This window comes from Hemicordylus capensis, chromosome 5 (genome assembly GCF_027244095.1).
Source record: "Hemicordylus capensis ecotype Gifberg chromosome 5, rHemCap1.1.pri, whole genome shotgun sequence".
In the NCBI taxonomy this organism is placed as follows: domain Eukaryota; kingdom Metazoa; phylum Chordata; class Lepidosauria; order Squamata; family Cordylidae; genus Hemicordylus; species Hemicordylus capensis.
This window is the reverse complement of record NC_069661.1, coordinates 77,140,876-77,157,101: the sequence shown is the minus strand read 5'-3', so window position 1 is coordinate 77,157,101 and position 16,226 is coordinate 77,140,876. Positions and strand designations below refer to the sequence as shown.

Genomic DNA, 16,226 nt, shown 5'->3' with positions numbered 1-16,226 from the left:
ATACTGAATATATTTTACAGCTTCTTTATATCTTTAGTAATTAAACAATGGAATTAATATCTAAGTGCCCTTCAAATTGTTTGGTACCATGGGTCTATAGACATAATGTAGCGACCATATATCACTGGGAGGGGCTTATGTGTGTGTGTGTCTCACTTGATTGTTTTTATGTATTTTAATTTTTACCAGGACAAATGCGGCAACATGAGGGATAAGTGGTCTGATTTGATTTCTGTAAGGCTTTTACAATTGATTGATTATATGTTTTATTGCTTACTACATTACAGTATTTTTAAATTTTGTAACAAATCATTGATATTAATGATCTATTCACTAACCAATATTTTGCTCCTGGAAGGTCATTGCATGAGCTTGAAACAGCAAAACAATGTAATACTTTATAGCAGGATCTGATGTTAAAGGGGAAAGTTATAAAGTAAGCCAACTTTATAGCTTCAGTTATGTTGATGGTTCTAAACTAGTTGAATAGCTACCTGGAAAGATGAATGAGTCACAATACACCTGAAGGGATACAGAACTCTAGTAGCTTTGCACATTACACTTGAATGAATATATGTATGGAGTCAAGCACAGAACCACTTCATTGGTGGAAAAGCCACTTTCTGCCAAAGGTAAGAAAGCAGAAGATTTTCTATGGAATAGCAGAGAAGGACCAAAAATATTGTTATCTTCAATGGATTGCAAATTTATGGTTCCAATTAAATCTTAGGCAAATGTACATGGTGCTGAGATTACTCCCAAATATGCATTGGCTCAAGAATCTGAAAGCATCTGATGCCCTGATAGTCCATAAAACTATTCACTTCACTGAGTAGGATGGGATCATTGTACTCATTTTATTTCTGATGTCTCGGTTGAGGCCCATTGGAGAAAGGATCTTTTAACTCCAGCATATGATCTTGGTGGACTTACTGACCATTTCTTCTGGACACCAGGAACAGCTATAGTAATGGTCATGATTTGGATGGGACAGCAATTTGCCCAAATATAGTGTTATGGGTTTGCCTAAAAACCAGTTTGAGCAGAGTCTGAGCATTGAGAAATGATATCAACTAGCTGGGCTGGGTGCAGAATGTCTGTGCCTCATGTCAGCACCACGGCTGCCCCCACTCATCTGGCCAGCTGGCCAGCCTGCTTCTCTTCTACTCCCTTCTCTGCCCCCCCCCGCTTTCTGACTGGCAGGTCTGCCGGAAAGCCAGCCCACTACCTCCTCCTGCCTGTCCGCCAACTCCAAGCAGTGGCCGCCTCCTCCTGCTGGCTGGGCTGCTGCCTCTTGCTTCCGCCAGCCGCGGCCTTCTCTTGCTTTTGGTGGCCAGGCTGACCCACCACTGCCTCCTCCTCATGGTGGCTGCCATCCCTATTTTCTCCCTCATCCCCGTCGCTAGTATGGCACCTGCTTGTGAACTCTTGCGAGAGCTGCCACATGAGATTAGCGATGGGTACGTTTAAGAAATTTAAATTTATAGATGTTCCTTAATGATCAGTGGATGTTTCTTTATGGGAGATAATTGTTAGGAGATGGCATCTAGGTTAAAAGATTTATCTGGGATGTTTGGAATGGAGAAAGCCACTGGAGTTTGGGGAAGGTGACACTGTGTCACTGACCATCCCACTCACACTCCGGGGATGTGCTAAGGGGGAGAGGGCTGGTGTGAAGTGTTTGTGTGTGTTTGTGTGTGTGTAAAAGAGAGGGGGGAGAAAGGAAGGGAGGAAATAAGTGGCTTAGAACAGACAGGGAAAGACAGATGCAAACTGGTCATGTTCGGACATAACACCAAACTAGACATAAACATGCCAGATGTTTGAGTTAGTGATCATCCAAATTTGTGACGCCAGAGTTACCCAACCATGACTCTGTTTTCGCTTTCAAAACTGAATTTGAACCGTTGTTTGGTAGTGCATTTTGCTGCTGAGGTTTGAAGGCACTATTGTGTCATCCAAATTCTGCTGCCACTATAACCTGGGTTTTTGTGCACAAGCTCCTCCCACAAGCATAGAGAGGTCTGCTTGGAACAGGCCAGAAATGTGTAAGTTCTAGGGTGGCCGCATTTCTTGCTGGCTGCCTCTTGGTGCTGATGTACCATCCTCTGTTGTCTCCTTACTCCTCTTGCTGTTGCTTGGCAATGGGGATGCCACATCCCCAGAGTTTATGCATTTTAAAGGACAGAACCATGTTAGATAAAGCTCGCTTTCCCTTGCATGTTTTGCACCTAATGTGTTCCTCAGCAAAACAAGGATGGAAGGACAAGATGGAGAAAGCAGGGAAGGTCTCCAACTATTCATCACTGCTGTTCTTTGTGCATAAACACATTAAGACCTAGTAACACAAATAATTGAACACATTTCTGACCACACACATCTCAATGGCCCTCAGTTCATCCATCCTTCCATCAGAAGAATGAGGGCTTATGCCTGGCTTTATTTTCACGTGGGAGGTTTCCATCCACACAAATGTCCCATCTCTGTTGAATGTTGCTTGAATGCACTGAATGCACTGTAGGACTCTTGGGTTCAATAGACTTCACCAATGTGCCATTGTGCCAATGTGCCAGTGCACCACGGTGTTGATGTTCTATCGAACCATAGCCCAAGGGATCACTCTGATGTGCCAGTGCACCCTGGGGCTGTCAAAACCAGGGAGGGCTCAGCCAGTAGATGTGTGAGGAGACACAAGGAATGAGATCAGGGATATCTTTGGTAGGCTTATAAAATAGATTTCAAAAATTACAATTAATGTTGGGGTCTGGTAAGCAATGACTAATCCTTGTAACCTATTCACAAAGCAGGTCTCCCTAGCAAGGGATAGTTAGGAAGGAAAGAGGGGAAAGGAGGAGAGGGGAGTGAAAATTTTGATTTATAAGCACCAGCTGTCAAACAATCATTGTTTTCCTTTCCTGGCCCTTTGACCAACAAGTCTTTTCTTAACACTTCAAAGTGGGGATTTAAGAGGGTAAAGGGAGAGGGGTGGTGTCACAACCAGGTTATTTCCCCACACAAGGCACATATGCCAGGCCTCTGGAGAATTGATACAACAGAGTATATCAGAAATAACAATTTTGCAGATTTGTTCTCATTATTTCCAAGGCTATGATGCAAAGACATCAAAGTAACTAACATGGGACTGGAGATTCTAGTAATCTAGATTTCTGAGCCGCTGTTACAATCAGCAAGGCTGCTCATGAATCTTTTAGCATGTTTGCTATTTGGTACCCTGATGCGATTTCCTTCTACATAGCTGCTGGTTCAAAGTTGCCTGTGTTCAAACTGACATGATTAAAAGAAAGTAGTAACATTTTAAATGGCCATGAGAACTGGGGTATATATAACACTTGCTCTGTGTGCATGTGGTTGGTGACCACACCCCTCCTGCACACTGCTGGCTTTGTGTGCACGAGCCAGTTTCCCCCATCCCTCCTCCTTTTCCCTCACATGAAGAGACCAGGTTAGTGCCCCTTGCCCTGCTCCTCTAACCATCTGCTTGGAAAATCACCACCAGCCATGCAGGATCAGAGTTCACTGACAGTTTTGCCATCCACAATTGGCACTGGCACCACCATGGAAAGCAGCCAGACTGGGAATGGAAGCAGGCAAGTATATGCAAAGTTGTGGATAGAGGCAGAGATGGAGATGTTCATGGACCTCTGGGCCTCTAACCATGTCCAGTCACAACTGCAGCAGCAGTTCAACTTCTGCCACAGCAGTGTAAGAATAGTTATGAAGTAGTCTTTTGAGAAGCTAAAGTCCAGTTGGTGAGCCCTCTGCACCTGACTGGATGCCGAGGAGGAGCTGGATCCACCACCAGTAGGAGCTGGCCTACTGCTTCCTTCATAACATCTGCGAGTCAAGGAGAGATGCTCTGCTGCTGGACCATCCAGATCTGCCTGCCCCTCAGTCAAACGAGAGCAATAGCAGCCAGATGCAGGAGCAAGACAGGGGAGCAGTGCCCACCCCTGTTCCAGCAGAGATGAGCCAGAGCAGCATCAGAGAAGCATGTGCAGTAAGAGCAGCTTTCTCAAGATATGTTTGGGAGCATCTTCCATTGCCCTAATGGCAAGGCAGACAGATGCATTGTGATAAAAGAGCACACTGCTTTTAAAGCAAACTAAACTTGGATGCTGCCCCTGTGCACAGCTGAACTTCAATCAAAGCTTGTCCAGTAAATGAAAGAGAGAACATTCCTCTCTACAAATGTGATGTCTGTCTCTGTCATTTAATCTGTTCATTAACAGTGGGCCTTGTGTGCTAGCATTTGGTGGGAGGCTAGGAATTCAGTTACTCTGTGGTACTCATCCTGTGCTGGAATTTGAAAGGCAAGGATCCTCAGGGGTTTCAATGGGCCAAGCCTGACTTGCTCTAAAGAAGAGAATGCTTAATTTGTGGTGTGATTAGTGCCAAAAGGGATTGAAGCTTGGATTGGGTGAGCAAACTGCAACACACCCCTTGTCGTGTTGCCTGGCATGCTGTACCCAGGCGCGGCTCGTGAACGCGCCTCGGGGGGGAGGCGGTGGGTGGCTTCTTTAAGGTAAACTGAGCCGGTGCTCCGTGCTGCCCAGCAGCCCCCATGGCGGGGAATCACCTCCGCCACTCACCTGGCTTCCGCTGAGGCGAGCCCCCGCCAGTGGCCAGGTGAGTGGCGGAGGCAATTCCCCGCCAAGGAGGCTGCTGGGTGGCATGGAGCACCGGCTCCGTTTAACCCCCCCCCCGAGGATAATTCACGAGCTGCACCTGGCTGTACCTCTATTTGGAATTCCTATGAAAACATTATGACAGGTTCCCATTAAAGAAGGAAAAGAGGTGCACCTGTAAGGAACCTTTTCATTGACCTAACACATGATCTAGCACATCTGCCTGGGAAGCCATTTCTATAAAGGTGCTCCATGAGCATGCCCCCTCTAAGATTGCAGCCAATGGTTGCCACTTTACAGACGTGCTGATGCCTTGCCACTACTGCAATGCAAAATTGTAGTTTGATAACCATCAGCCTTAAGATAACCTTAAGAGAAATAAAATCTGAAATGTGCTCTTGAATATGATATTGTAATAATTTTTGGGAAATTCTATAATTATTAATTAACTGGAACATCCCAGGGGCACATCATTCTTTTCACACTTAAATGCACACAGTTCATAGTTAATCATGCAAACATGCTGATAATTGGGTTATTTATGATTGCAATAGGAATATGCATAGTATGAGACCCAGAAGTTTCCTTAATTGGATTTAGAAGTCTTGCAACATAAACAAGAAGTTACAAGATTTAACCAATACTTACACCAACCATTATTGTGTCCGAACCAAGAAATATGCATTTCACAAGTAAATTATCAGGGAGAAAGGTGTGATCCTGTGAAATTTTCATACTTGAGGGATTTAATTGAACCTTACAGGTTAATATTCATTGACACCTCTGTTTATAGTCTCATCAGAGGATGCAAGGAGTGGATGACCACAGAAATAATTATTCTGCAATAAAGAGACTCTTGTGAGTGACTATGCCCTGTTAGCAGCCAAATATAGTCATATAGTCTTTTTTGTTGCCGAACTGATCCCAGTCAGCAAATGGAACACTACCCCATGCATAAATATGCACTTTTGAAGAAGCCAGAAGAATTACAGAAGGCCTATGATAACATACTAACATAATGTAATTATTGTACCTTGCATGCAGGGTAACAGAGCTTGCACAAGCCATATAACTTGGCAACACTGGCAATATTAACAACAACAACAACAACCATCAATCATGCCCTGCACCCAAGAAGTGATGTTGATAGGCTGTAACAGCCAAGAAATGAAGATGGACGTGGAATGTTGCAAGTCAGACAGTCTGTTGAAGAAGAAAATTGAGCATTGGCAGAATACATCAATGAAAGCCAAGGAGAAACGCTACAGGAAGTGAGTAAGACAGGACTGTTGAAAATAAAGGAATTGAAGGATGATTTCCAGAAGATGATGAATCAACGAGAAAAATGGCACAACAAACCATTGCACAGTCAGTTCTTTAATGACATACAATCGAAAGTCAGCAACAACAGAACATGTCAGTGGTTAAAGAAGGGGACATTGAAGAAAGAAACAGAAGGTCTCATTTTTGCAGTCCAGGAACAATCAGTGCAAACAAATGTTATTATAGCAAAAATTGATAAGACCCAGAAAGACAGTAAGAGTCGATTATGCAAGGAAGCGGATGAGATGGTTGAGCACCATGTATGTTGTAAGCAAATCACAGACTGATTATAAGGAAAGACACAACAAAGTTGCTGCAATGATCCACTGGAACTTTTGCAAGAATTACAAACTGTCAGCAAGCAAGAACTGGTGGAATCATTCAATTGAGAAGGTCACAGAAAATGAAGAGGCAAAAATCTTTTGGGATTTTCAAATACAAACTGATAGGCATTTAGCGCACAATACGCCTGATCTGACAGTCATCGAGAAGAAGCGGGTTCTGATAATTGATATTGCAATCCCAGGAAACAGATGAGTTGATGAAAAATAATTGGAGAAAATAACTAAATACAAGGATCTTCAGATTGAAATTGAGCGGTTCTGGAAAAAGAAAACAATAGTGGTGCCAATAGTTGTGGGTACCCTTGGTGCAGTACCAAAAGAACTTGAACACCTTGGGTATCGATAAAATTACAACACATCAACTACAGAAGGCCACACCACTCGGGACAGCATGAATGCTATGACGATATCTTTTTTTTCTTTTGTTATCCTAGACCCTTGGAAAGGGCCTGATAAATAAAGCACTAAATCCAGTCAATAACATCTGGGACTGTGTGTAAATAGCATAATGATAATAACCATGATAATGATGATGATGATGATAAATAAACTTTATTGTTAGTTGCCCCGTAACGAATTGTTCTCTGGGAGGCTCACAACACATCATTAAAACAACGAATACAAACACATGAAATCACAACATATTAAAAATACAAAATACTGTATAAAACAATTTAATAATTTGTTTTAGTTTTAAAAATCCAATTTAAAAATCAAATATAAAAGGCCTGAGTGAACAGAATGGCCTTTATCTGGCATCTAAAAGAAAAAGTGATGATGCCAGGTGAACCTCACTGGGAAGGCTGTTCCATAAACGGTGCAACCGAAGAGGTAAACTAACCATTGGGGGATACTGAAAGCACTCCTTACCAAGGGTACTGTTTATCCTAGGCTCTGCTTGCATGCAAAAAGTACAGAGTGAAACACCATAGATGCAGACCTGCACAACTTGTGACACATCAATCAACACAGGACCAACCATGAATTGAAACCTTCCATGTGCTTGCTAACCTCCCTATTTCTGCTTTTATCAGGCAGGCAGCAAAACTGGAGGTTTATCTCCCTCCATATACCGTATATGGCCAGTAGACTGCATTTAGCTTGATGAGTCACAAATTATGTAGGACTGATCCAACACTTTTCACAAGAACTTTCCTTCTCCCTTGACTTCCCAGATCCAGTAAACGTAAGGCCATTGTCCATGTCAACTAACCTGGAATGGCTTCAGCAGTGAACTATCCAGATTATTCCCATTATGCAGTCTCATCTGAAATACTGCTAGTACAATATGCACATAGTACAGTGTATGGTCTACTGCACAAACATAATGCTACAGCCCATGATAATATGCTTGACATTACAAAAGGCACTGCATAATAAGCTTGATATTGTCTTGGCAATGCAGCACATTTGCACCAATGTTAAAATAGTACACTAAATGTTGGGTACTGTTCATATTGTACACAGAAGAAACACTTAGCAGATCAGATTTTAATTTAAATGGGATCTCATTTTGGCCTGTTTCTCTTACTATAAATTTGTACAGAATTACAGAAACAATGTGTGAGGAATTAAGTGACTATATAGACATCCAGTTACTAAGAGTTGCAAGTATTTAACCTGCAGATTCATATATGAATACAAATTATTTGCATAACTTGGACTGCTGCTTGGAAGATAGTAGGAATAATGGTCATCACTCAAAATATGCCATCATGCTCTCAGCTGAATTTTTCATAACATGCAAAGTCAATGCCCAAGTTAAATTATCCGAAGTTTAGATGTGCAGATTGATATTTATTTGAAATACAGTTGGAGAGCTACATAATTTGTTCAGGGTGCCATTACATTTGTTGGAAACAAAGACGAATAGAAACTTAATCCCCTGTGCCTTGAATGCAGCTTATGATCTGAGGAGGGACTCAAACCTGTATTTATGAAGATGTTGTGTGTGAGTGACTGTAAAATGTTCACTTTAAAAATGAACTTGGTTTCACATACCCTGAAATACATGGAACAGATAAGAACTGTACTACTGTATAAGTGTTCAACATAATGTGTGAATATCTGTATGTATGTACAATTCTATACTGTATATAGATTGTACATCCACTAAACATAATATGAAACGGGAGATGGCTGGACCCTCAGGTAATTTTTGTAACTGTGAATTGCATTGTAGACGTTTGTCCAACCAGCTACAGGGTAGGGGAGGCCCTCCCTGTTCTTGGTCCACCAAGGCTGCATCCCACCAAGCTCCATACCAGACTGTGGGCAAGGAGTCAGAAGGTCTGCAGGGCAGCAGCCATTGGCCCTATCATGAAGGGGGTGTGCCGAGTGTGATCATGCTTTTTCGGAATGGTCCACCCACCCTTGGCAGGGAAAGGGCATTTTGATCCCTTTAAATGCCATGCCACACAAGCCCTTTTTCTGACAGTGATTGCACCGCTTCCCCTGCAAGAGCTCTGAAACAAAACTGTCTTGTCCAAGCACAATTTCAGGGGGAGGGGAAATCTTGGGGGCACCATTTTCCTGTTACTTGGGAAAGGGAAGGGAACGTGATGACTTTCTAGGTGGGGAAGGAGGGCAAAGGATCCTAGGGTCTTGCCTGCTGTGACCAAGGATGCTCTTTTGAGGGCTTACCCCGGCAAAGCAGTCCATGGAAACCAAACCAATATTCTGCCCCCATTGCTGCCAGGGGACTAGCACTCTCATGAGAGGGCCAGTCTGCTGGGGAAGACTGTAGGCTCACCAAAACCTTTGGTCTTTTTTTGGACTGCATGCTCATGAGTAGAGCTGACCCCCCAAAGGGGGCTCCACTTGCATGGAGCTCCCGCTCTCTCTGGTTAATGATATAATTTTTGCACAGTGATCCCCTCCTCTTCAGGGAAGTCTTTCATGTACCCAAGGGATATTTAGATGGTCCATGTGCCTGGGCATAGCCGGGTAGGCAGACTTGGGAAACACCAGGAACAGGGACAGAGCTTTATTCTCATCAAATATTTATTTATTCATTATTCCATTCATTTATTCATTTACCATATTAATTATTAAAATTTCCCAGGGTCTGGACCAGCATTGCACTGTATGCAGATCTGCCACCATGGGGAATTGTGAATAATCTGAAGTTCAGTGGTAGAGCATCTGCTTTGCATGAAGAAGGTCCAAAGTTCAATCCCTGGCATGTCCAGGTAGGGTTGTGAAAGACTGCTGCCTGACTGCCATCATGATGTGCTTTTCACAGGAGATGCTCATTTTAAATGACTTTGTTTCCATTGTATCATGTATGATCCTGCAGCACATAAGCAATCCATTGAAGGTTCATGCATCTCTGATGTACAGGACAGATACATCTTTAGCTTACTCTCTCTAAGGTTTATCCTGCTTGGAATTTTATTGGGAATGTAATCAAAAATCAGCAAAAATACCAGTAAGTTGTTGTTACACCAAAGCAACTACTATACTGAATACACAGTGGTTCTCTGGTGTGTGTGTGTGTGTGTGTGTGTGCGCACGCGCGATTTCATATTTTATATTAAAAACGTTTCGAAGTAGAACTAAATGTGTACAGATGTGGTCAACATTTACATTTTATTAATACAATTTCAAGTCCCATGTCAATTGTTTTTTCAAAGATAACTGTGTAATTTTGTTCTTGCACCCTAAAATATACAGTATAGAAATAAAGGATTCCTTTATCACTTTTTAATCAAAAGCTACACTAGTAGTTGTCCAGGTCATCATTACCAATTATCCATTGTACTTATCTTCCCCCCTCCACCCTGTAAGACAAATACTTAAAAAAAACACCCCATGCCCAGCTAATTTGTTCTTTAAAAATGCCAGCAAGGTTCTGCTGACAAGCACATTTCAAAAGAAGCACATTTATAGCAATGAAAGCACAGCTTGTCTGCAGTTCAATTAATTTCCTTTATCCATTACAAAAAAAAAAAGTCTTAGAAGAGCTAGTGAAATAATAAAGGAGAAGGAACGAAACTGGGAAATACCTATCTGGACCAAATCTTACATGGGGCACAGATTCACTGGGTTGCTTAAGGGTCAAATTAAACATTAAATTAAATAAGTTGTTTCTTTTCCAACTTTTTAAAAAATGCAACCATGCCTCAAAGTCTTGAGGAGCTTGGAATTATAGCCTTATTCACACAGTGGCTGCAAATGGGGCCAATGGGGCAGGTAGGGCCAATGGAGCATCTATATTGCTGACAGGTGCTTGTCCCCCTTGCCTTCCCTGGAGCCACCCTTGTTGTGTGAGGAAAAACCACCTTCCCATCCAACGTTTAATCCCATTTTTTACTCTGCTCGACTCTTAATCAATAACTCTTAACTGAGATAATCAAGAACAGAAGTATTGGAGAAAATGATGTTAGGCCAACTTTTATGTGAAAATGTTTTTATAGTAATAAGGAAGATATTATTATTTTTATTTATTTAAAATATTTCTATACCAGCCAAAACTTGCATCTCTGGTCTACCACTGAGCTTCAGATAAACAGTGAATCTAGAGAGAACAGGGGCATGGCTACAGAGTGCAGTGATGCCAGTGTTTGGCTAGCTGGTATGTTCCCATCAGCCCTGTACCTGATTACACTTATAAGAACATAAGAACAGCCCTGCTAGATCAGACCGAAGGCCTTTCTAGTCCAGCATCCTGTTTTGCACAGTAGTTCACCAAATGCTTTAGGAGATCCCACAGGCAAGAGGTATGGTATGTGGGTATGCCCTCTCTCCAACTGTTGCTCCTATGTAACTGGTATTTAGAGGTATCTTGTCTCCGAGGCTGGAGGTGGTGCATAGCCACCAGAGTAGCAGCCATTGATAGAACTGTCCTTCATGAATTTGTCTAAGCCGGGCTAGACACCCGGGCTAGTGGCCATCAACACATCTCATGTTAAAGAATTCCATAGATTAATTATGTGCTGTGTGAAAAACTATTCTCTTGTCAGTCCTAAATGTACCGACTTTCACTCATCATGGCTTTTATGTGGTGAGAAGCCTATATATCTGGACTATATCAATTCAGACTGCATTTGGGAGCTCACTGGATTGCATATTCTGCCTGTCCTCCATTGTAACCTCAATGTACACCGGTCCCAGCTATTTTGCCCCATTAGGCAAGGTTCTGGTGCCCTCAGTTCATTCTTTGCCCCTGCATGGCTGTTCCACCCAACTTGCCCCTCTTCCTAAAATTAAGTCCATTTGTACACCACTCTAAACCCATGTCTCTGGGCAGTTTACAATGCAGATCTGCTTTGCGTTAATTTCATTTTTTTTAACCCAAACAGTGGGTGACATCCTGACTACTGCTGCTGCAAGTGTGTGTTTAACACCAGCATGCACAAAGAGGTAGCATGCCAGTGCAATTTCAGTCACTTCTGAAGTGTGCAAGAGTGGAAACACTTCCAGAGCTTCCCGTGTTCTGGAACTGCTTTGCTGGAGCAAACCACAGTGCTGCGTCGGCGATGCATTTTTTAATCTAACCAAGTGCTTCCAAAGTGTGGGGAAGCTTTTGAAGTTTCCACACTCTTGCGCAAGAACTGCCATGCTTTAGAGAGACTGGTATGGGGGCTCTAAGACTGCATGCATGATGTTGTTGGAAGCATGCAGGCAGCCATAGTCTGAATGTCAGCCAGTCTCTGAAATCCACTGCTAAAATAAATATTACATAGGAACATAGGAAGCTGCCATATACTGAGTCAGACCATTGGTCCATCTAGCTCAGTATTATCTTCACAGACTGGCAGCGGCTTCTTCAAGGTTGCAGGCAGGAATCTCTCTCAGCCCTATCTTGGAGATGCCAGAGAGGGAACTTGAAACCTTCTGCTCTTCCCAGAGTGGCTCCATCCCCCGAGGGGAATATCTCCCAGTGCTCAGACTTCTAGTCTCCCTTTCATATGCAACCAGGGCAGACCCTGCTTAGCTAAGGGTACAAGTCATGCTTGCTACCACAAGACCAGCTCTCCTCTCCAATACTGAGAATGTAAAAATGGTGTTTTTTTTAAAGAACCCTTTGTTTCATAATGAAACAATAAGTTTTGAGAGAAGATTCAAGTTGTTATGGCAACTGTAACTTTAAAAGACACATGGCTTAGGGTATTTTTTAATGCTTTCCCCCCACAAAAAATAATTCTGAAAGGATTTTGAATAATAAAAACATGGGGAACAAAATAAAAACCAGAAAACAAAAACACCACATCCTATCTTGAATGTTTTATTATTGTCTAGTTTCGTACTGAAATAACACTCATGCATTTTGAAGAATGGAGAAAATGAGGTTTAAAAGTTAATTTCCATAGGAAGGAATGCAGCATGAGCAGCTGCATCTAATGCCTTCCTGCTCTAGGTGCAGAATTTCCCGTGGCGTGTTCCTAGAATCGAGACCTCAAGAAAACACATTATTTGTTTCCTTTGGAAACATCTTTCTTCTTCTTTTTTTTGGTCTTAAGTCAAAACAAACTCACAAAATGATGAGTTTTTTGTATATAACCTATAAGGGCCACATTAGGATAATGTCAAAAATAATTTAACTTTTACAATTAGGTTGTGTTTGTTTATACCACCACACAACAGGTTGTACTACATAAATATACAATGACCACTGCAACTGGCATTGTGATCTGGATCAACACATCAGCTCTGCATTCCAGACAATATAAGCCACAGTGAAAGTGGTGTGATAATTATTACAGCCATCTTCATACGGGCAGGACAGGAGCTAATCCTGTTAGTGTCTTCTGTGCCCTCCCATTTCTGGATCTCACAGCACAGTTAGGATTGTTCTAAAATTTAGCAGCGAATTGAGTTGTGTCTTTATCTTGTTATTTCTAAAACAAAACAAAACACCACCTACCTACAACAACAAAACCATCAGACTCCAGTCTGATGTGTCAGTGAATATGTATTGCCAGAACATATGCAAAGAAACTTGTGTGCTATTGTTCATTCATTCATTCATTCGATTTCTATACCACCCTTCCAAAAATGGCTCAGGGCAGTTTACACAGAGAAATAATAAATAAATAAGATGGATCCCTGTCCCCAAAGGGCTCACAATCTAAAAAGAAACACAAGACAGACACCAGCAACAGTCACTGGAAGTACTGTGCTGGGGGTGGATAGGGCCAGTTACTCTCCCCCTGCTAAATAAAGAGAATCACCACATTAAAAGGTGCCACTTTGCCCAGTTAGCAGGCATTCCTTCTGTTCCATTTCTGTCATGATACCATCAACCAGGCATGTGCCTGTGTAGATGCTGCTGTCGCCATGAGCTTGGAGCCACCATTTATCCAAAGTGAAATTCAAAAGAGCATTTCAGGGTCTTCCACGGAAAAGAACATGGTGTGCACTGCAGCACAACACTCTTCTGCACTCCCAAAGCCTTCTGTCAGAGAAGAGAGGTTGTTGCCCCCTCTCAGCAACCTCTCCTCCCTGCGATAGAAGGCTTTGGAAGCACAGGAGAGCGCTCTGGGGAAATGCATGCTCACTCCATTTTGCAAAAATGTGCATGTAAGTGAATATATGGAACTGCAGGGGGAGTCCTTCTTGTGCCTGACAGGGCTGCTGTGCAATGCCTCAAAAGTGCTTCTGGGCAGGAGTGTAGTGCTCCAGTCCAATGGAAACCATGAAAAGGAACACAGTGCTGCTGCTCAGATGCAGTTTAAAGTGGCTCCTCAGCAGCCTCTTCTCTACATCGTCTTTTACATGGTACATTGCCCTCACAGGTCCCTACCAGTGTTCTCTCTAATTTTTTACATCTATGTGTGGAATGAATTTTGTACTGGGCGGCAGTATCAAGATAGTGTGCACGGACATGCATTCAGAGTGGGATTTTCCTGATCGAGCCTGAGCAGGATCTAAAGTTAACTGAGCGGACATTATAAAAAGTGTTTGAGTCCATGCACATGTGCACGCCTTAGAGGGAACACTGGTCCCTACCATCGATGGAGGGCAGGTTGTCATGTCAGCCATTAACGGTTGGTATTATCTTTGCAATCACCATCCTCCTTAGATGAATTTGGGAGGAATCCTATTTTTACGTACATGCACCCTGCAACTTTAGCAGGGTGCATCCAGTCTGTAGTTTAAACCTGTAGATTATTTCCCAGATTAATAATGGAAAAATGATTGCCAAATGTTTGGTGGGCACTTGTAAGAGTGTGAAAGGTGAAGAGGATGCTTCTCTGTACAAACTGTTTTGTTTCACTTCCTCTTTTGGAATATAAGATCATGAGGAAAATGTTCCTCATGCCATCAGCAGACTTGTAATTTGTATTGTCAGTCACATCTTCCTCAGATTAAATTTTCCATGGCTGTGATTGAACATTATGAATCAATCATGGAATAAAGAAATATTCAGAATACATAAAAGGATAATAAATAAAACGGTCATCTAGAAAAATAATTATATAACCTTGCCTTCATCTGATATCTTCATTTGCAAAGCATGGTATGTTATTCCAGACAGCCTGTTAAAATCCTAAATCGTATTATATAGATTATTTGAAGTCTGTATTGTCCAGTTGCTGACTTATTCTTATGTATGAATATTGTGACTCAAACATGCAAATATATGCAGGATTGTTTTGCTATTCCACTGTTTATATATGCTAGCTATTTGGATCTTATTCAAGAACTTTCATTAATTTTGACATTTTTCAGAATATATTGAAAGCCTGAATAAATTGCCTAAGCAGTGAATGCCTGGAGCAGCTAAGGCACTGTCTGAAGACTCAGTGAAATGAATGACTCTGAAATTAGAAATTTGCAGGACTTTTAAATTAATTACCATATGCAATATAATTAGAATACACAATATGAATACAACTAGTCAGGTTTTGTTCTGTCTTTCTTTCTTTTCCTTCAAAAATGTGTCCTAACAGTACACAGTTCACAAAGAAAGTGAAAAATCCCAGAGGCTATGTCAGGCACAATCAGGAGTAATTTAACTGGCTGATGCTTGCTATATAACAAGGACTGTATCTTTCTCTTGATTGGCTGATTTCTTGGCATCACTCATGTTCATCTTTTATCACAGTTATTCAAAGTCGGATTGCCTGAAAGACATGTGCATGGAAAAAACCCAATTCCCTTTTAGATCAATGAATATTATAAGGAAAGGTTTGGAAATGCACACAAAGGAAACAATTTTAAACCACTGTTGGTCTTTAGCACAGCAATGTAAAGAAATGCAAAATGATCCTCATTTATAAAAGGGATGTGCCAAGGCTAGAACTAAATGTGCAGATGAAACTGTGGTGAGTATATAACTACTGTGTGCATGTAACAACATGGCAACCATTTAATCATCACTTAGCCTGTGCACCTAAAATATGTCGGATCTGATCCAATCTGACAAAAAATAGTTGGGAATTTTTGCCCCTCATATGCCCCCCCCTCCAGTTGTCATGTTGGGCCAGAAATATGACAGTTCATGACATTCCTGTAGGGTTCCAGTAAAATGGCCAGTGAGCTGCTTCTCAGTTGAGAGGCAGTGTGCTGACCATTGGGTTTTTTAAATGGCCTATATGGTGCCTCTCAGTTGAAAGGCGCTGCCTGGGGCATTTAAAAATTAAATCGAGCTTGTAGAGATCAGGTTAACCAAACCAGCTAATGGCAGAGACCAGTTTTACCAGACCAGCTGTTAGAATCCACTCAATGCATACTGGCCATTTAATTTTTAAATGTCCTGGGCAGAGCCTTTTAGCTGAGAGGAGCTATGTGGACCATTTACAAAAATTAATGGCCAGCATACATTGCGTAGAACTGGCCTCCCAAGCAGTAGATTGCTTGCTCATGAACCTTTGTTTTCTCCAGCTAGATGATAGACCTGGAGGTGATTCTCATGATCGCCGAAAAGCAGGCTAAGGGAGCCTAGCCCGCTTTCTGGCTACCATGA

General features: G+C 42.0%; 1 long non-coding RNA gene across 1 annotated transcript in view; it reads left to right on the top strand.

Annotated features, from left to right (window-relative positions):
• LOC128328208 (uncharacterized) overlaps window positions 1-9,805 on the top strand; it is a 52,792-nt gene extending 42,987 nt beyond the window's left edge. The window contains exon 5 of the long non-coding RNA XR_008309078.1: window positions 9,378-9,805. This is a non-coding gene — a long non-coding RNA (uncharacterized LOC128328208). The remainder of the gene's footprint in view (window positions 1-9,377) is intronic.
• Window positions 9,806-16,226: the final 6,421 nt, after the last annotated feature.